The sequence below is a fragment of the Balaenoptera ricei genome, chromosome 10 (genome assembly GCF_028023285.1).
Source record: "Balaenoptera ricei isolate mBalRic1 chromosome 10, mBalRic1.hap2, whole genome shotgun sequence".
NCBI lineage: Eukaryota > Metazoa > Chordata > Mammalia > Artiodactyla > Balaenopteridae > Balaenoptera > Balaenoptera ricei.
The window spans coordinates 105,365,521-105,387,009 of record NC_082648.1 but is presented as its reverse complement, the minus strand read 5'-3'; positions in this window follow the sequence as shown (position 1 = coordinate 105,387,009).

Genomic DNA, 21,489 nt, shown 5'->3' with positions numbered 1-21,489 from the left:
CCCACTTAAAGGGCAGGCTGACCTGCCGGACACAGGCTTGGAGCCTCTGGCCACAAAGCTGCTTATCAGTTAAAAGGATGTGATCTCCAGGCTTGTCCGTCCAGACCCACAGAAGCAGCAGAATCAGGGGAAAGCCCCCACCCATGAGCCGGGGATTCCGAAGCAGCCCTCAGCCCTCCTGTCCCACCCCTCCTGCCCAGTCTGGAGGACCAGGCTCCTGGGTGGGCAGTTGGCCGGCTGGGTCCCCCCTTCTCCCAGACCTGTGCCGACTGGAGACGCAACCTCCCTCCGAGGTGCTGGCAGGCATCGCCCTGGCCCCGCGATGGAGCCGCTGGGGAAGCAGAAACGGGTTCTGTTCCCTCGGAGCCCAGACAGCCCATCTTCCAGCCACATGGCACTTCCTTGGCCCAGTTTCTCAGCTCCGGGGACACCAGTGCCCGTTAAGAAGCGGATGGAACGGGAAGTGGAGCTGCCCACCCCCTCCGCAGAGCTTTGCTTCCAAGATGGGCTGACGGCCTCACGCTCTGATGGTTTGGGATTCTATTTAAAATGGGGCCGGAGGAGGGAAGTGGGAAACGGAGGAGGCCGCTCACAGGGGAACCATGTCTGGAAGTGAGAAGGAAGTTTCCATCAGCACCGAGCCCCTCGCTGCCCTCTGGCGAGGGTGCCGGCAAAGTTCCCAGAGCGATGGCACAGCGGAGGCCCTCTGAGCAGCCTGGGGGGTGGGAGCGGGGTCGGGGTGGGTGTGGGGGGAAGCTGGGCCTTGCGGGGGGTGAAATTGGACAATTCCGGGAGAACTGTGAGATGCAGGGGGAGGGAACGGCCCGGGGTGGGCTGCCCTCAAACGTTCCAACAAATGTAATGGCTATATTACAGACATCCGTTCTTTCCCAGTCTGGAGGCCGAAGGTCCAAGACGGAGGTGCCAGCAGGGCTGGTCCCTTTAGGCTCTGAGGGGACTCGGCTCCAGGCCAACCTCCCTGTTTGCTGGCCATCCTCGGAGCTCCCGGCTGGTGGAGGGCATCCCTCCAATTCCTCCCTCCATCGTCACATGGTCTTCCTTCCTTGTGGGTCTGTGTCCCGTCCCCTTTCTTATAAGGACCCCAGTCACATCGGATTAAGGTCCACCCTGCCCCAGTGGAAACTGTCTTAACTGTTACATCTGCAAAGACCCTGTTTCCAAATAGGGTCACAGTCTGATCTGGGACTTAGGACCTCAGCATATACTTTGGGGGCACAACTCCACCCACGCAGGCACCTCCCCTGGCTGCAAGGGAGGGGTTGGTGGGAGTGGGGGTCTGGCGAGCTGGAGCTCTGGAGCCGGCAGGAACCACCTTCATGGTGCAGTGTCCATCTCTGGGGGCCCCCAGCTCTGCCCTGCGATGAGACCGACCTCCCTCAAAGGCCCAGGCCACGATGGGTGTCTTCTTGTCCAGGGCCCAGTGCCCTGGGACCAGCAAGGCCATTCCGTGCTGGCATCTCCCTCCGGATCCCTGGACACGCGGGGGCGAGCGGGTGTGTACTGGGTTTTTATCTTCAGGTCACCCTCTCTGGTCCTCAGCACTCATAACCAAGCACTTGGAGTGTCCTGAAAAGTAGAAGAAAAGCAATTAATTATTTAACCGGAGAGAGCAGAAGAGACAAGAGATGGAATCATAAGGGCTGAGGACGCATCCCTGTGATGGGGACGCCGGGAGTGGAGGGCTCAGAGCTCCGCGGGCGGCCCCCATGCGGCAGGACTGAACCCCGCTCAATGCCGGCACAGCTTGTCCTTTCTTCCCAAACCTGGGCAACCATCCCGCCCACGCAGGCTGCAGGGGGGCTGAGGTGGGCCCTGAGCGCAGCCCGCACGGTCAGGGGAGGCCTGCGGAGACTTCGGGGGAAGCCCAGGAGTGGGAGCCCCAGCGCGAGAAGAGGGAGGCGCGCTCACAGCCGCGGGGTGGGGCGTGGAGACCGTGACCCGATTCTGCACTCCCAGAATTTCTGGCGTCCCAAGCCTCCTGTCTGCGGCCAGGCCTGGCTTGGCTGGTGAACTCAGGGAGGAAGGGAAGCCAAGCAGAGGGCAGACCCGCAACTCACCTCGGATCCCCTAGGGGAAGGGGCGTGGGGGGCTGGGGGCGGGGCCCGGGGACCCTGCCGAGAGAGACCGCCTCGGGCAGCAGCGTCCGGGGGGCGGGGCTCTGAGTCCCCGAACCCCGACGGGCCGGCTGGTCTCCATCAGGCTGGCGGGGGTCAGCCCCTCCAGCTGCCTTCCGGCCGCCAGCCCCACGCCCACCACCGGCAGCCCGACTGTCTCCCCCCAGGCCCTCCCTCCTCCTCCTCCTCCGGGGGCCTCACTTCTGTCTCCGTGACCCCTCCCCCTGCCGCCCCCAAGGCTTGGCGTCCTGTCCCACCTGGACTCCAGCACAGAGCCTGTCCTTCTCAAGTAGCCGTGGGAGTGGCGTCTCCCTCCTCCTGGACTCCGCCCCGGCAGGAGTGGACACCGATTCTGTGAAAGTGAGTTCCGGGGGGGGGGGGGGGCCTGGAGGGAGGGGAGGGCATCTCAGGAGGCCTCGCCCGGGGCCAGCCCTGGGGGTCTCGGCCACACGCCCCGAGGTGGGTGAACTCACCCCGTGTCCCCTGGAGGGCGAAGGGAGGGGGAGGGGGCCCAGGGAGAGGAGGCTCCGCCAGGGGGGATTCCAGCCCAGCCTTCAGAGGTCTCACTTGAGCTTCTGTCCCCTTTCCTTCCAAAGTGGAACACAGGACAGATCAGCCATCGGGCTGGAGTCTGGCTAAGAGACTCACCCTCCGGGGGGAGCTCAGAGAAGAGGTGGGATCCACAGCCGAGAGGCCCGTCAAAGCGTCGGCCCCAGGGCCGCAGCCCATGTGAGCCGCCGAGTTCCGGCCAAGACTGATGTAGAGAAACGCTGCCCACCCACCACCAGGACTCAGGAGGCCAGGCTTGCCCTCCCAACCGCCTTGAACCCGCAGGCCTTTCCCATCTCCGGGCCCAGTGCCCACCCAGAAATCCAGACCATTCCGACTGTCCCCACTCGGGGCAAAGCAGGAGAGCAGAGACGGCAGTGCGACTGTTTCTCTTAGAGGAGTGTAGAGACCCCGGTCGGGTGAGGCAGACCGCATCTCACAGGCCATGCGGGGTTAGGACCCTCATGCCTGGACCACCCCCTGGGCTGTGAGTCGGGCCTGGGCGGGTCTAGTGGCTGCCCCCGACAGCAGGGCCCCCAGAGCATCCCTTGGCGTGGAGCCGGCCTCCCCGTGAGCGAGGCAGGCGTTGGGCCCCGGTGCTGCCATGGTTCCCTCTGTGGCTGTGGCCACGTGCCTCTTGATTCCAAACGCTCCTTGTGAGGAAAGGGGAAAAAATAAAACCTTTGGGATGGAGCCCTCAGACCTCACTCCACAGAGGGTGACTCTGACCTCTGAGGTGGTGCTTGGAGGGTTGGGTGTGGCCCTGAGGACAGCTAGCGTGGGGGGGGTTGTGGGGGGTTGTGGGGGGGACCCGGCAGGCCACGTCCTGCTGGGAGCACAGCCTTCCCTCCTCCCAGCAGAGTGGGTAGGGCCAGGGCAGCACAGACTGGCAGGTACCCTGCAAACCAGAGCGCCCGGGCAGAGTTAGCTGACACAGGGCTCTCGGTCCCTGGCTTCCCTGGAAAGCTGCAGCGAGGTCTCTCCGACTCGGAGTCTAATCTCAGTACCACTTAGGAGTAAAGCAGAATCCCCTGCCGCGTGCAGGACCGCGGGAGTGCTGCTGCCCCCAGACTTGGGGCACCCTCGGGCTCTGAGTCCTTCTCTGCTCTGTGTGCTGCGCTGTGGCCTTGGGCAAGCTCCTTAGCCTCTCTGAGCCTCGCTTTCCCCACGAGTAAGGCAAGAATAGCAACCCTGCCAGGCTCTGCCCAGGGGTCAAAGTGCCAGCACGTGAAGGTGAGCTGTGACTGGAAAACCCCAGGCCATGGTGAGCATCCCTTCCTGGTCCTCATCCTTCGGTGTGGACCCTGTTTCAGGGCATGCAGGCCGGGGCCAGGGTGCCCAGGAGCATGGCGTTTGGAAGAGGGCGGACTGGTCCCCACCCGGGTTGCCTGTGTGTGTGTGCGTGTGCACGTGCAATTGTGGCTGGCCAGCTAAGAACCTCCCCTGCCCCTCCCGAGACTCTCTGGATGGCGGGGAGATGGAGGAGGAGGCGGTCTCTCTTTTCCAGGCAGGTGTGGGGTGCAGACCTGCAGAACACACCCCTACCTCAGGGCGGCAGATGGCACCACTCACGGCTCCAGGCTGGGAGCCCAGCAGGAGGGCCCTACAGGGGGCACCGAGACTCCCCTCGCAGGGAATCCTGTGTTCCGGGACCCTAGGGCACCAGAGGCCCAGGCAGGGAAGGTGGCCTCACCCCAGCATCTCCTCCCTGTTCAGTTTTGTGTGCTGGCTTCCTGGGAGATTTGATTCGACTAAAAGGTCCTGCTGCTTGAAGGAAGCACTGGAAACTCACCAGCCCAGTGGCCTCCTCCGATCGATGCCCAGGCCGTGGCCACCGCAGGCCCCGCTCTGGTCTCTGCTGGCCTGGCTGCTGCCTCCGTGCTTTTCCTGGAGGGACTCGTCTCCAGCTAAGCTGCCACCTCCTCCAGGCAGGCTTCCCTGACCTGCCTCCCATGGGCTGTGCTTCTTTCGCTGAGTCAATGCCCCACCGACCGGGTTTGCCTGATCAGTGTGTGCCCAACAGTGAGCAGGGCATCTGATATGTAGGAGGCACCGGAGAAGCTGGGAGGGAATGAGTGAGTGAGAGAGTGAGTGAGTGAGAGAGTGAGTGAGTGAGTGAGTGAGAGAGTGAGTGAGTGAATGAACGGCTACCAGGACAGATAGCACAGGGGCTGGGGGGGAGATGCTGGAATCAGGTGGCATCCAGGGAGGCCGTCTGGGCTCTGGGGATGGGGGCTAGGGCCCCTGCCTCGGGACGGGGGCTCTGCCTGGGCCGAGGGCCGGGAGATGGGGTGGGGCTGGCCCTCCCCAAGCTGGGCGCTGCCTTCCTCTCTCTGCCCAACAAATAAGGCATTTGTTCTCCACCTGGAATGGTGCATCCTGGCGTGATATATGGCCTTATTACAGAGCCCTCCCAGAGGTATGGATTTTTTTTAATGCAATTTGCATTTTAGGGACAATTGATCGCCATCTCGCCTGAATCTGAATCAGAGCTGCCTGCTGGTTGCTAGGGATCTACGGGTCACTCAGCACTGGCCAGCTCCAGTTGGGCACCTGAGGCTCACAGGGCAGGTGGCCCTTTGGCTGGACACCTGGGGACCAAGGCCACGGGGGCTGCACCACTTCTGCCTCGTGGACAAAGCCAGCCCCTACCTCCGCTGGGACCCTGGGCCCTGACCTGACCTGGGCTGGGACTTCCTTTCTCAGGTGGGGCAGGGACCAAAGAGCGGGCTGAGTCCTAATCCCTTGCAGGTGTCTGGTCGGTCCTGGGCTGTGAACCTTGTCACCACCCTGGGAGAGGCCAGGCAGGTATTGATCCCAGTTGGCTAATAGAAAATGCCGTTCAGAGATGCAGAGTGATTCACCAGGGTCCCCAAGTCTCCTAAGTGCTGCATTAACAAGGCCCAGTAAAGGAAGGCTTGAATGAGGTCCCAGGCTGAAATGGCCCCATAAACTGGAAATCCCTCGCTGGTATTTAATTTTTATTACTTGTATTAATATATGAGATCCTGAAATAAGACATTTGTAAATGAAGTGCTTAATTTCAGGGTTAGCTATAAATATCCACAATAACAAAAACAGGTGCCCCTGCAGGGGTATTAGCACAACAGCTCCACTGCAGGCTCCGGTCACTCAGGGCCAAATCCCTCCGAGGCGCCAGGTCCTCAGCCCCTCTGCTTCCCCTGGGCGCTGGCTGGGCTGCAAGTCCCAGCTCCTCTTCGGTTCTTAGCCAGTGAGCGTGGACAAAGAGTGGATGCCGCCCCAGGCCCGGCCCTGAGTGGGCAGCTCTGCCTCTTTCCCTCCCTTGGCTGAGTGCAGGGAGCTCTCAAGCCCCCGGGAGGGCAGGCAGCACGGTGGACGGGGCCTGGCTCTCTGAAAGGCCAGATGAACGGGGAGCAAGAAGTACCTGCTTGGTGTGTTAAGCCCTGAAAACGTGGGGTTGTTTGGTGAATCTGCCACCTGCCCTGATCGCTCGAAATGCGCACCTGAGATCTGGAGCTGTTGTTCAAAGATTAGAGGAAAAGGAACAACAGCGACGAGAAAACAAACACGGGACATTGACCTAGTGGCTGGGTAGGAAATGAAGCATAAACGAAGAAAAAGAAGAAGGGAGGGAGGGAGGGAGGGAAGGGAAAGGAACACAGGGCTGGGAGACACCCGGGGGCCCTGATGAAGGCACACTACTGATTGCATCAGTTTCTATTTGCTGCTCTAACAAATTACCCCAAACTTGGTGACTTAAAACAATAGAAACTGATTACCCTACAGTTCTGGAGAAGAAAAATCCAAAATCAGTTTTATGGGGCTAAAGTCAAGGTGTCAGCTTTGCTGGTCCCTTCTGGAGGCTCCCGGGGGGCCTGGGCATGTGGCTGTGTCCTCCGTCTCTGCCTCTGTCACCCCTGGTCTTGTCTTCTGAGGTCGCATTTCCCCCTGCCTCCCTCTCAGAAGGTCACCTGTGACTGCATTTAGGGCACACTGGGTGATCCAGGACCATCAAGACCCTTCACTTGGTCACACCTGCAGAACCCTCTTAGCATGTAAGGAAACACCCACAAGTTCCAGGACTTGAGTTCTGGGTGTTTGGGCTAAGTGCTCTGCTGTTGCCATCTTGAAATTCTTAATCATTTATCTCAGAGTTTGTGTCTTCTAAGTGAAGCCCCATGAGATGCTGGAGGACACCCTGGGAGCTCAGAGCCTCCGTGCACCCAGGTCCCACCCCTGCCCCCTGCCCCATGCCCACTGCCCCCTTAGCCTCCCACTAATGGGAGGTCCTGTTGGTGGGACAAGGTCCTCCCCCACTGACCTCGGGTGGCCTTGGCCTGCAGTGGCTTGAAGCAGGATCTTGTTTCCCCAGCCAGAGATTGAAGTCAGGCCGCGGCAGTGAGGCCACTGAATCCTGGCCACTAGACCACCAGGGACCAGTGGCCCGTGACAAGGCCCTGGCCCGTCAGCTTCGCAGAAACGAATTCCCACAAAGGCGGAAAGTAGTGAAACAAGTAAAGTGTTTGTTAGGAGGAAAAAGGGCCTGTGTGGATAGACACACGGGCAGACTCAGAGAGAGAGTCACGCCCTCGCGGTGGTTTGAATCACGTACGTGGGGCATTTCTCCCGGGTTTCCTTTGGACAGTCACCTTGCTTTGCCTGGTTCTGAGTCCATATTCGGTTTATCTCAGGATCCTCCCATGTATGTGCGTGCATCTCTTAGCCAAGATGGATTCTAGCGAAGAGGCCTGTGGGTACGTTGACATCACTCCCTTTTTGACCTCCAGGGAGACTTCCTGTGCGTGTATAGTCGGGAAGGTTTCCTTGACTTTGAGGATGAAGAATATGTGGTCTTTATCTCTTATCTGGGCAGGGTTCAGCTTCTCTCTACTGCTATTTTGGAGCATCTGTCCATAGGGGAGAAACTCCAGCTACTCAGCCTGGGGCCCATCTATCTCCTGCCTCACCACCATCTCCCTCCCTTCTGGCGGGGTGCATGCAGCTGAGCAGATCCGCCCTGGACACCTGAGGCCGTGCCAGGGAACATCCTGCAGGGGAGCTCATCTCAATCCCCTGGGGTCGCCCATCACCGTGGGTGGGGCAGCAGCCGGTGGGAAGGGTGGGGTGATGTCCCGAACCCTGGCTGGGCCATGGCAGTTCGGTTCCGTGGCTGCCCAGAGGGAGAACCCAGCCCGAAGGCACAGCTAGAACAGCAGACGGGAACACGGCAGGAGGAAGGGCCACTTTAACGTGTCAGCATCTCTACCAGCACTTCTGTCCCAGTTTTGAATAAGGCCCACGTTTCCTTTCTGTGCTGGGCCCGGCTGGGTAGGCATCAGGCGAGGGGATTAGCAGCCCGAAATGGGCCGGGGGGGCGGGGGGGGGGGAAGCTGGAGCGGCTGGAATGGGTCGTGGGCATTGTGGGTGCTGGTCGGTCTTACAAGTCATACGATGTGAAGGGTCGAAGGAAGGAAGGGCCAGTCGGCCCAGAAATGAAAGGGCACGGGGGACGCCAAAGGCTGGGAAAGCCGACTGGCTCTAGGCTCAGAGGAAGAAGAGAGGCAAAAGGTTTGGACGGAAAAAAATCCAGCAAATGTCCCCCATGATGGAATGACTCAGGCTGCAGCTAGGGGAGCTTCCCAGGGTTCCCACGGCCTCGGGAGACAAGGATGAGGAAGGCCTGGGGCGAAGGCATAGCTTTGAGAGCAAGTCTGGGAAGGAACTGAGGTCGTCCTGGTCCCTGGGGCTGATGAGAAGCAGGTGTATGAATGCTACCGTGCTTCTAAGGGGGTCCAGGGCCGAAGCCTCCACAGTCCTGATCAAAGCCTCTTGTTTAGATTGGAGACTGCAAACAGCCTGGGCTCCCGAACTTGCACAGAGGAGTGGGTGATGGCCACCCAGCCCATGGGTGTGCATGGTGGCGGGCAAGGAGGGAGCCGCCGAGGGCGAGGTCGGACCCAGAGAACGTCCACCAAGAGGGTCCCTATGGTGGCGGGCAAGGAGGGAGCCGCCGAGGGCGAGGTCGGACCCAGAGAACGTCCACCAAGAGGGTCCCTATGGTGGCGGGCAAGGAGGGAGCCGCCGAGGGCGAGGTCGGACCCAGAGAACGTCCACCAAGAGGGTCCCTATGGTGGCGGGCAAGGAGGGAGCCGCCGAGGGCGAGGTCGGACCCAGAGAACGTCCACCAAGAGGGTCCCTATGGTGGCGGGCAAGGAGGGAGCCGCCGAGGGCGAGGTCGGACCCAGAGAACGTCCACCAAGAGGGTCCCTCCTGAGAGCTGGACAGACTGATCTCAGAATCCTCAACCCCAGGCCTTCGTGATCCGTCCAGCAGGTTCTGGAGCTGCTTCGGGCCACTGACCACTGTGTGCCCCCCCTCCAATCAGCTGTACCATTCCCTGTGTGCTTTGTTCTGTCACAGTGTGTATGGTGCCTTACTACGTTTATTGCTGCCAAAAGTAATGAGCGTACTTTATCAAGGGACCCACGGTGCCCAGCATTCTACTGGGGGCTCAATTTTGTTTTCTCATTTAAAATTGAAACTTTTATATCCTTACTTTCTCGGACTTGAAAGCCAAGTCCACGAGAGCCGGGGAGGCAGTGCCGGGCAGGAAGGCGGGGCCCAGCCTCCTGCCTCCAGACCCACGCCTTGTCTTCTGCGCCCTGCCCCTTCCTCGCCTCTAACCAGAACACTATTTCCTTGAAAAATTCCTCTTCCTCTTTTTAAAGACTGATGAGAGTATACTTGTGCTGTAACACAATGGGACAGAGAATTTCTATTCAATTACCAATGAAAGCCAGCTACAAACAGCAAAAAGAATAAACATAAAGGAAAAGAACTATCTTTAGTGAACCAGAAAAAACTGCCACCATCAACCTTGGATTATGTGGGAAAGTGTCCAATGCATGATGTTTGGCAAAATGGGGGCAAACCCTGGAAACAGCTACACAATGTTGCAGATCTCAGCAAACTATTGATTTCTCCAGAGCAGAGAGGGGAGCGCAGATGGCTGGTCCTTGGAGGTGGATGTGCTGGGAGGGTGTTCCTGGGCCGTGTTCCAAACCGCAGATGACACGGTGATGGAGGGTTGAAGTGGGCCAGACGTGCAGTCTATGGGGGAGGGGGTGGGCAGGAGGGGGCATGAGGGCTGCCCAGCTCCATCACAGTGGAGCCAAGGAGAGACCTGTAGGAGCCAGACCTACAGCTGCGTCCCCTCCAAGTCCTACACCACACTCCTTTCTGGGAAGGTGGCACTGCCACCCCCCATGCTCACCTGGCTGTGCCCCTGGAGGCTGCATCTGAGGTGAGGCCCCTTCTCAGGCCACCTGCCCACCTGCACAGCGGTCACTCTTCCCAGGAGGATGAATGTGCTGAGAAGCTCCATCCAATCAGGGCCTCGCTGAAGCTGGAGGTGGGGTCAGATTCTTGTCAAGAGCAAGGGAGATTGGGTGGGTAGATCCCCCCCAAAATCAACGCACTGGGGTGGGGCAACTGGAATGGCAGAGTAAAAACCCCCCAAATCTATTCCTCCATCAAAGTGATCAGAACACTGACAGCACTTGTCAAAATCAGCTTATTCAGAAATCTATATTTTAACGAAAGTCTTGCAATAACACAAGAAGTGTTCACTCAAGATAAAGGGATGAGTCCTGGTAAGAGCAGAGAGCCCTTCGGGGTGTCCCTGTTTCCCTTCTCCCAGCCCCATGGTTGCCTTGAGCACCAGCAGCCTTGCGGCCACTGAAGAGAGTGGGCCAGGCTGGTCGTTCCCTAGAAGCCCGGTCCCTGGAGATGTGTCACTGTCTCATCTCCAGCTCCCCAGAACACCCCATCCACAGGGCTTTCATGATTTGACCTGACTCAGTGTTACTTGTTGAAGACAATCTGTGTAAATTGTTTAGCATCTGTTGGAGGACAGAGGGAACAAAAAGTGCCCACCGAACTGAGAATCATCTTGAGACTGGAAAATGAAGCAGCAGCTCCATCTAATCAATGGATCAGTTTATTACCAGGTAACTTCCTCACTGGGTGGGATTGGGATCAGGCAGACAATGATCTGGGAGCATTCCCAGTTGCTCTCTGCAACCCCAAGGGGCCACTGGAACAAGTTTATAGTTAACCTAGGGTATCGGGGTGGGTGCTTGGAAATAGGACATGCATTTCTAAGTCAAGAGTTATGAATGGGTAACTAGTTTCATGGGTGCCTGGAATATGTCAGGGAAGGTTTTCATTATTGTTTGGGGACTGGCTGAGCATAGAAGCCACCTGGTCCTAATGATTATTCAATGATATCTATTAACTGCCAATCTCTTGACGACAGAGAAGGGATTCACTACACAGTACAGTCCTGAGCAGGGTCAGCGGCAGGACAGGAGGAGATGTACAGGCCCCAGAAGGTGTCAGTTATGCCCACAACCTTACACCATCACAGCTGCCTGAGGCAACAGTGCCAGTTTGGGCAGGAAAAAGGCTGATGAAAAACTTAAAAATGTGATCTGGAGAAAGAGAGAAGCCCCACCCTATTACTGTGGATCTGCAGAAACATGCACCAGTGCAAGATTATGAACCTGCCTGGGAAAAACATAAACGGGTCCTCACCTCTCACCTCTGGAATTTGAGGCTTGGCACAAACAGGAGGAGAAGGCTAAGGCAGAGCTGTACTGGGCTGAGCATTGAAAGGAAACCCCAACAATGAGTGGATCGCCTCAGCGAAGGCTGGGAGCCTGACTCATCCATTGTATTTAAAGGCAGCTCTGTCCAATCATCAGCTGACCAGCTGACCAGGACACTTGCTGGGCAGAGACGTCAGTGACCACACATCAAAGAGAACACAAACTTTAGAGAACTGGCCCAGATAATCAGTAAGCAAAGAGCACCAACAAAAATAGCAGCTAACAACAATACAATAAACTCTAGGGAGGAGGTGGAATATGATTTCCAGAGTTGCCAAATCATATTACTTAAAATGCCCATCTTTCAACAAAAAATCACTAGATTTGCAAAGAAACAGGAAAGTATGGCCATACACAAGAAGAAAAAAAAAAAAGCAGTAAATAGAAACTGTCCCTGAGGAACCCAGATGTTGGACTTACTAGACAAAGATTTTAAGATAGTTCAAATATCTTCAAAGAACTAAAGAAAACCATATCTAAATAATTTAAGGAAAGTATGAGAACAATATCTCACCAAATAGTGAATATCAATAAAGGGAAATAAATTATTTTTTTAAAAAGAACCAAATAAGATTTTGGAGTTGAAAAGCACAATAATTCAAAGGAAAAAATGACTAGTGAAAGGGATTTTGTATGAGAAGCTGATCTTAAATTTCGTATTGAAATGCAAGAGACTCAGGATAGCCAAAATATTGTTGAGAATGACTCACATTCTCTTATTTTAAAACTTACTACAGTAACCAAGACAGTGAGATGTTGGCATAAGGACAGAAATACAGGACAACTAAATAGAGTTGAGAGTGAAAGAATAAATCCTTACTTTTTTGGTCAGTAGATTTTGACAAGGTTGCCAAGAATATTCAATGGAGAATGAGTAGTCTTTTCAACAAATAGTGCTGGTCAATTGGGTACTCATATGCAAAATAATGAAATTGAACTGCTATCTCAAACCATATAAAAATAATCCCAAATGAAATCTAGACATAAGCATGAATTTGAATAGACATTTCTCCAAAGAAGATAGACAGTCAATAAGCACGTGAAATGATACCCAAATCTTTAGTCATTAGTGAAATGTAAAACAAAACCATAATCAGACAGTATTTTAGACCCAGGAAGATGATTAAAATAAAAGGACAGACAATACCAAGTGTTAACAAGAATATGGAGAAATTAGAACCTCACCAATGGCTGATGTGAATGTAAAATGGTGCAGACACTTTGGAAAAAAGTTTGGCAGTTTCACAAAACATGTAGCCCAGTAATTCCACCCCTTGATATACACCCAAGAGAGATGAGACTTATGTCTACACCCAAACTTCTTCTTGGATGTTCATTGAAGCATTATTCATAATAGCCAAAAAGGGGATACAAGCCACAGGGTGGTCAAGTGATGATTGGATAAATAAGATGTGTCATATCTATACCACTGACTATTATTTGGCAATAAAAAATGTAATACTGATATTTACTACACTATAGATGACTCTTGAAAACATTATTCTAAGTGAAAGTAGCCAGTCACAAAGGACCACATATCGTATGATTCCATTTATATTAAATGTTCAAAATAGACAACTTCATAGAGACAGAAAGTAGATCAGTGGTTGACAGAGGCCGAGGCAAGGGAAGATGAAAAATGACTGCTAGTGGGATTTCTTTTGGGGATGATGGAAGTCTTCAAAAATTAGAGAATGGTGATCATTGCAAAACTGGGAATGCACTAAATAACACTTCACTGTATGCTTTAATGGGGTGAAATATATGGTCTGTGAATTTCATCTCAGTAAAGCATTTTTTGCAAATCAAGGGACTTGTTGGAAGGGAAGGGAATGGGGTCCTGGAGGGTGGGAAAACAGCTGATAGGTGTTGATTACAGAGCCAACCATGATGTCTCGACATACAGAGATGCAGAACCTGCAGCTGGAGAGTAGGACCTGCTGGTGACCGAGGAGCCCACCCAAACGGAAAGGAAGGCCAGACAAATATAAAAAGAGCTTAAGCAGCACGTAAAGGTTTTATATATATATGCGTACATATGTGTATGTGTGTGTCTTTGACAAAATAGAGGGAAAGTGGGTAAAAAGTCACTTCCCTGATTTATTTCACTTATAAGCACTTTTAAGTAGTCCTTAAAGACAATAGAACTGAATTTTAGATTTCTACAGGTGCAAATGTAGCCATTAGTAGACCTATGCAAATAAATAAGTAGAAAAATCAGAAGATGGTGACAATAGCTGGAAAACATATCCATGAATTAATTTTCTCTTTTTACAAAGTGGGGAGTTAGTAGGCTATCAAAAGTTAATAAATCTAGAAATAAGGGGTTTTTTTTCAATGCTATTAAAAGTTACAAAGACAACTACCAGAAAAAAATAAACAAGCAGATGGATTAACTTTCTACGTTATCAGAAGGAAAAGACACACAAACTGCGAACGAAGCAGTAAAAGATGGAAAACGATGGAAGCATCGTTTTATACAACAGAAGAAGAAGTCAATAATCAAACATGTGTATCACAGCAGCAAATGTAAATGAGATATATTCACTTACTAAAAGAAGATTCTCAGATTAAATTAAAGATTGAAATCCAGTATAGGCATCATTTACAAGGCATCAATATATCCAGCATAAAGCAATCGAGAAATTCGTGGGCAAAGATGCACAGACAAATGCAAGCAAAGAGTGATGCGGAATGACCATGTGAGCATTCGACAAGCTTGTGATCAATACAGAGACACTGAAGAAGGCCACGGGAGCGCATGGCAGAGACGATGAACACAGGACAACCGAAGTCTGTCTCTTGTGCATCTGTAACCAACACAAAGTAACACCCACAGCAAGGGGAATGAACAGCCAGGTGCACAGGAGTCAGAGTGTCTCACTTTGGGTCCCCAGACTGCAGGGCCTGAAACAAGGTTTTGAATTAGGGGAGTTTGGGGGGCGAGCCCAGGAAGTAGGGAGTGGGGCAAGGGGGCCAGTTACAGGTGAGTCTCTGAGCAGAGGCCAGCTGTGGGCATGGGCGGGCCCTCCCTCCAGCATCCCCAGGTACCACTTAAAGCACCTCTGAGCTGTCCCTTCAAAGCCAGAGGGTGAGGCATTGTCCTCCAGCCCCATCCCCACACCTGGAGGTCTGCAAAGCCCCACAGTCCTGGGGAGCCCCGAGGCGAGACAGCAGGGGTCGGGGTGCAGGACCATCTCAGGGCCTGGGTGACCATGTGTGGAGGAGGGAGCATGGCCTGGGACTCCAGGGGCACCTGTCTCAAATAGGACATTCGCCTGACTTTGCTCATCCCCAAGGTCAAGTAGACAAAACGTACCTGAGACTTGGGAGGTGACGAGGAGCCCGTATGATTATGCACCCCCAACTCTATGTGGCGAACAGGGAACACAGCTTATCAGGTCCTGTGAATTATTTATAGAAAATGATGGTGTACTTGGACGCAAAAAATGCTCAAGGCCTTCTCAGAAAGCACCTGAAACTGCTGAATACCTGGAGGAAAACAAAAATGAAATATGAAGCAGTTCAAACGACATGATACCATTACATCACTCCCAGAACAAAGTGATTCATCATGAATATTTTAAATTCTGAATTAAAAAGGTGATTAAATAAATTACCCACTCAACTAAAAATCGAAAAATAATGAAAGGGAAAGCAGAATGATTTTATAAAGATAAAATAGAAATGAATGATGCATTAAAGAGACAAAAGTAGAATTAGTAAATAATTTCCAAAGTGGCTCCTTTACAAAAAGCCTACAAAATATAAAATATCAAACTTAATTGAAAAGGGGGATGAAGAAGAGGAAACAGAATAAGAAATTAGGGTAGGAAGCAACCAAAAATGGAGGCAGATTATATATATATATATATATATATATATATATATATATATATATATATTATTGTTTCTCAGCTGTATATAAATAATTAGAAAAGACCAGAAGAAATAAATGGTTACGCTAGATAGATAGATCTAGCAAGATAATCTCTATCTATCTTTCTATCTATCTATCCAACCATCTGTCCCTCTATTTCTCTCTATATATAGAGAATCCAAAATTTACCTGTGGATGAGACTGGTAAATTGATCAGTTACCATCTACAAGACTGAGAAAGCTGTCTACTAGCTACTTCCCCTTAAATTATCAAGAAATTTCAAAATTCTTTATTGAATTCTATCAAAACTTCAGAGAATAAATAATGTAGAAGTTATTTAAATTTTTGGAGACCTTTCTCTTTTAGGTTGGTAACCAAGCAGAACCCAAAACATTACATACACACACAAGGCCAGAAATGTATCTAGTTTGTGAATATAGATGCAAAAACTCTACATTCTATATTAACAAGTAGAATCAAACAATTCAGAAAAAGAAAAATGCACTATGACTAATGTGGTTCTTTCCAGGAACCAGAAATGATTCAATATTTGGGATTTAATTACAGATTAAGTCCATAAACTATCAAATAGAAATGGTTAATTATTTAAAATACATTCCTGAGAAAACAGTTGAAAATATTTTAAAGATCAGCAACTCTTCCCCTCCAAAAAAAGGATGAAGAACATGGATGGGAATGTCCTTTCCAGTAAGAAAAAACACAAGTAGCCAATAAAATAATGCAAAATGTCCAAGTCATGTGAAGTTAAAGAAAAGCCAATTGCTAGGCCAATGATAGAGTATTCTCCTTATAGGGTCAGCCCCACCAAGGTGTGAGGTGTGCTAGATTGACAGGTAAGTGCAGGAAAAGCCCTCATCATCTCAGTGGCCAGGTGACCTCTGCAGTCTCCTTGGGGTATAATTCTAGTGCATCTCAAAAATGGTAAAATGTACTTTCTGTCTGTCCCAGCACCTCCACATTTAGAATGCAACTCCACACGAGTGCATGCACATAAGAGCAAAGATATATTACAAAGATTTCCATTTTTTAAAATAATTACAAGTGCCGGGAACCAATCTAAGTACCTCTCATTATGGGAATGAGTAAATAATTTATGGAATATCACAGAACTATTTTAAAAACTGGATTAGAATATCTCCAAACTATAGTGTTAAATGAGAAAAGCAAAATGCAAAACAGGGTGTACATAATGCTCCTATTAGTGTTTTTAAAGAGGGTGATTTATGGATAAACATAACTCACAGTAATACAGAAACATCCTACAGCCCAGGGCAGGTAAGGAGATGTCTGGGAGAATCCACAAAACTCTGTTAACGGGCATGGCCTCTGGGAAGGGGAAGGGCATCTCAGGTGCAAAACGACTGGCTTTTATTTGCATAACCTTTGAATTGTTTGATATATTAACCATGCTGAAGTATTATTTTTTCCAACAAAACATACGCATACATATGCATAAAGTATACATGCGTATTCATGTACACATTCATATACATGCATGCGCATACAGTATTCACACCTGCATAGGTATGCGTCTCCAGGAGCGTGGTTCAGCAGCCGGGAGCAGGGCGTCTAGCCCGCGTGTGATCCCGGCGGGGCCACCTTGCCAGCCCTTTGCTTGAGTTTCTCATCTCACGAGCGAGGACAATACACAGTACCCATCTCAGAGGGCTCTTGTGAGGATGGAGTTAATACACACCAAGCGCCTCAGACAACGTCTGGCTTGTAGGAGTGTTTCAGGGGCCGCTGCTCTGAGCATCATTTGCCATCATTATCAGTATCCTCTGCCGCGTCCTGCTTTTGGGCGCTGTGTCCCGAGTCCCGAATGCACGGCCGGGGATGGACACACATGCTGTGTCCACAAAGTGCTGTCACGGTGGAACTGCAGAGCTGTGGGAGCTCGTGACCCGGCCTGAAGGAGCTAGGAAAGCCTCATAAGAAACGTTCACATATTGAGATACAGGAAATCCTCCCGGCTTATACATGAGTTCACTTGAATCTGATGCCAACTAAAACAGTCTGTTTGTGGCCCATCAGAAAGACATTGTACATCTGCTTTCATCATTAGAGAAGAGGACACATTGACCAACAGTAAAGAATGCCCAAGTTAAAAATAAAGATTAAATGCCTCCCTTCCTAGGATGCCAGGGCTGGTCCTCCTTTGATGGTGACCCCCTTCCCAGGTGCAGGGCCATGCTGACTCGCTTGTGTACATGCTGTTCCGTGTGTGTGTGTGTGTGTCTGTGTGTATGTGTGTGTGTTTGGAAATGTATCCCTGACTTGTTTAACGTTCTTTGTTCTGACAAGATATAAAACTGTGCTGCAGACCATGCTTCTCTGAAGCAGTTTCTCAGAGTCATCTGGGAAGCAAGCTTCCAACCTATCGTCTTCAGTTTGGCTCAAATAAAACTCTTTCCTATTCTTATTATAGAGTGTTTATATTGATTATTTTTGTTAACAAGCTTTATAGTTCTAGAAAGAGAGAAAGGAAAGAAGAATTTAAAAAAATAAACAAAACAAAGACATGTTCATGGCCAGATTAGGTCTGCCCACTTCAGGGATATAAGTACTACAGAAAGCATTGAATAACCTTGTGCCTCGGGGCAGGTGTAATAAATACATCAGTGAGATAGAGACAGGGTCTGTGAACATTTGCACACTTACACGCACACTCGGCTTATGACTAAGATGTCCCTACAAGTAAGTGAAGAATGGGCAGGCGATTCGATAAACCAGGCAGGAACAACTGGGTAGCCATATGGGAAGATAAAATTTTCTCTCTCTCCCAAGCCACACACGAAAATGAATTCCAGATGGCATAAAGATCTAAACTTTAAAATCCTAGAAGAAAATGTGCTTTCTTATTCTTATTCATATTCTTATTTCTTAAATAAGACACAAAAGCACAAAACCTAGAGGAAATGAATAATGTATTTCATGACATCAAAATTAAAACTTTATACAGCAAAGCCGCCATTAATAATAAAGTAGGAGGGGATTTTTTTAGCCAATAAAATCGATAAAGAGTTTTATCTGGAATACGCGAACAACTCCTACGAAGCATCAGGAAGAAGGAAAAAAAAGTAATAAGAAATAAAAGGAGAGATATAAATATACAGTTAAGACAAGAGGGAACTCCAATGCCGAACAAACATATGGGACAATTTAATCTCATTCATATTTAAAATGATGAGATAACCTTGGACACTTCAGATTAATAACAAACAAACAATCGCAAATATGGGTGAGGATGTGCTCACGGGAGGAGGGTCACGGTGCAGCTGAGTGAAATTGATGAGTGACACTGCAGCTGTGTGTGCCACCTCCACGTGCCACCTCTAAAGCAACTCACCCACGTGATAGTGGGAAACAATCAGGATCATTCAGGCAGCATCATTAGTTACAGCAAGTATGTGGAAACAGCCAACATGCCCATCAACGGCAAAATGGATAAGTAAGCTGGAACATAACAAAATGAAAAAATTTACTGTTGTTTAAATGAATAAACTATGTGCCTCAAGGAGAAGAGACCTCACAATATCGTGGGAACTGAAAAAGCAAACTGCAAAATCGTTACATATAGTGTGTTACCTTTGGCGTAAAGGGTAAAACAAAAGCTGTGTATGTTACATTGTTTAAACTATAGAAAAAAAGGGGTGGGAAAAACCCAAGTTTCATTTTAAGGAAAATTCTGGGGATGTATGGAGAAGAGAGGAGGACAGTTCAAGGCACTTTGATCTTATCTAGGATCATTCATGTATTATTTTATACAGGTTTTACTTTTTTAGGGCATGTTAGATTTACAGAAAAACTCAGCAGATAGTACAGAGGGTTCCATACACCCACTCCACCCCCATTTCCTGGAAACGGTGTTCCTTATTATTAACTGTACTTGTGCAGTACATTTGTTACAATTACTGAATCAGGATTGATACATCATTATTAACTGAAGTCCACAGTTTTCATCCAGGGGGTATGGGTTTAGACAAATGTACGATTATGTGAATTCACCGTTATGGTACCCTACAGAGTAGCTTCAGTGCCCTAAGTATCCTCTGTGCTCGCCATAGTCTCTGCTCCCTGCTTGCCTCAAACCTCCCCTAACCACTGATCCTTTTACCAGCTCTCTCGTTTTGCCTTTTCCAGAATGTCATAGGGTTAGAATCACAAAAGTCTGTAGCCTTCTCAGTTTGGCTTCTTTCACTTACTGATGTGCATTTCAGTTCCCTCCATGTCTTTTCATGGCTTCATAGCTCATTTTTTTCAGGGCTGAATAATATTCTATTGTCTTCATGGACCACCATTTATTTATGCATCAGCTACTGCAGGATACATTGGTTGCTCCCATTTCTGGGAGATTATGAATAGGCTGCTATCAAGTCGCCTCCAAGATTTTGTCCAAGTGACCACGGATGTGTTCACACCAGTGTGCGGCTCTGGCAGCCATCGTCCAAGTGAGCAGAGCTCTGGATTCACTTGTCTCTCCAATGTCAGGCGGTGATTTCCCTGCCAGCTCAGTTCTCAGAGGGTCCAAGAAGTCGTTGATTTTCAGTTTGTCCAGCACTTTTCTTGCAAGGATGGGAGTGAGGGCTTCCAAGCTATTTACATGGTGCAGCTCAACCAGGAGGTCCTTGTCTGTTCCTCTCTGACTTCAGGGCTCAGTCTTGGCTCCGGGAGGGGACCTGCTCACCTGAGATGCTTCATGCGCACAGGTCCTCCGATGAGCTTGGCGTTCTGCAGACTTTCCTACGTGCCTGCCCAACACCCCCGCGAGCAAAACGCGTCAGCTCGGAGTCTCCTCTTCCCCGGCATCTCAGAGCTCATCCCAGCTCTTCGGGGTCCCAAAGCTCACGTCTCAGGAGAAGCTGGCTCTGACTGGTGCGCAGAAGGCAGCCGGTGGGCCGAGCATCCTTTGTGGCACTTCCGCAGACTCTGGGGTGCCCGGGCTGCGCACAAGCGTGGCCTGTATTTGAACCTCACTTTCTTTGTCTCTCCTCTTCACATGAATATTTATCGCGAGGAAAGCCAAGCCAGCACGCCAGACCCCATTCACGGAATCCATCAACAACTCCTTTGTGAAACCCGACCTGGGGAAGGAGGATTGAGAGGGAATGAATGTGTTTCGTTTTCTGAGTCACAAGGACTCTGATGAACAATATTCAATGGGCTTTTGTTCTTTTATTTCTGTGGGACCCAGAACTTCGGGAGAGCAAAGTGACGGGGAATTGGTTGCAAAATAAAATGCCATCGGTTCGAAGGGAGGCCTCTAGGGGCTTCCATGCCGTGCTCCCCAGGAATCTGACTCCACAAATGCACTCACAGTTCCCACCAGGGGGGGCGCTCTGCCCGGAAGGAGACGCCTACCTGTGCAAAGCCTGGGCTCCACGGTCCCCGCCCCGCTTCCATAGCATAGCCTTGGTGGTCAGCACGCCTGCCCCCCGGCATCAGGACCTTGGAGGAGGGCCTGAGTGCAAGAGACCCTTCCAGGCCTGGGTGCAGGGCTTGTGCCCAAGCCTGCATCTGTTCAATGTCCAAACAAGTGCAAATCCAGCCAATTTGGGGCGAGATGCCTTTCAGACAGTTGCCTGACGTCCTGTAAAGCAGCAGGCAGATCAGTGAACCCTTTCAGCTGGGCATCGTTCAGGCAAAGCACACGGCTCCCGGGCCTCTGTAGCCCCAGAATCTACATGTCACGGGGTCCAGAACCACCACCCACTGTACCTCCTCCTGGGGACAGACCTTTTCTCTCCTGCCTCTTCAAGCAGCCAGCGAGAGGAAGCTCCCCCCTCCCCATCCCCGTGGGCTGACGGCTATTCCTTCTTTCCCAGGAAGCCCACTTCCTTGGGCGCCCCGCCCACGTTCTCCTCCTGAACCCTGCTACCCACCCGACCCCGGCTCCACAGTATTTCCTCCTCCACAGGGCAGCCCTTCAGAGATGAGATTGCTAGCAGGGACCCTCTGCGTGTGTGTGTGTGTGTGTGTGTGTGTGTGTGTGTGTGTGTGTGTGTGTCTGCCCCCCCCCCCACACACAAATAATCCAGTTCTCTTCTAAAACTCCCCAGCCTCAGAGCCTCTTCCCTGAGACGGGTCCCAGGTGCCCTTGGGCCTGAGCCTTTCTCCCCAGGGTGCTGGGGGCGGCGCTTCCCCAGGGGACAGAAGCCCTGAGGGTTGAGGCTGCACAGCTGGGCCGGGAGGCCAGGCTCCGGCTGGAGCTCGAGGTGGCCGGCACAGCACCTCCTGGGGGTATAGGCGGCA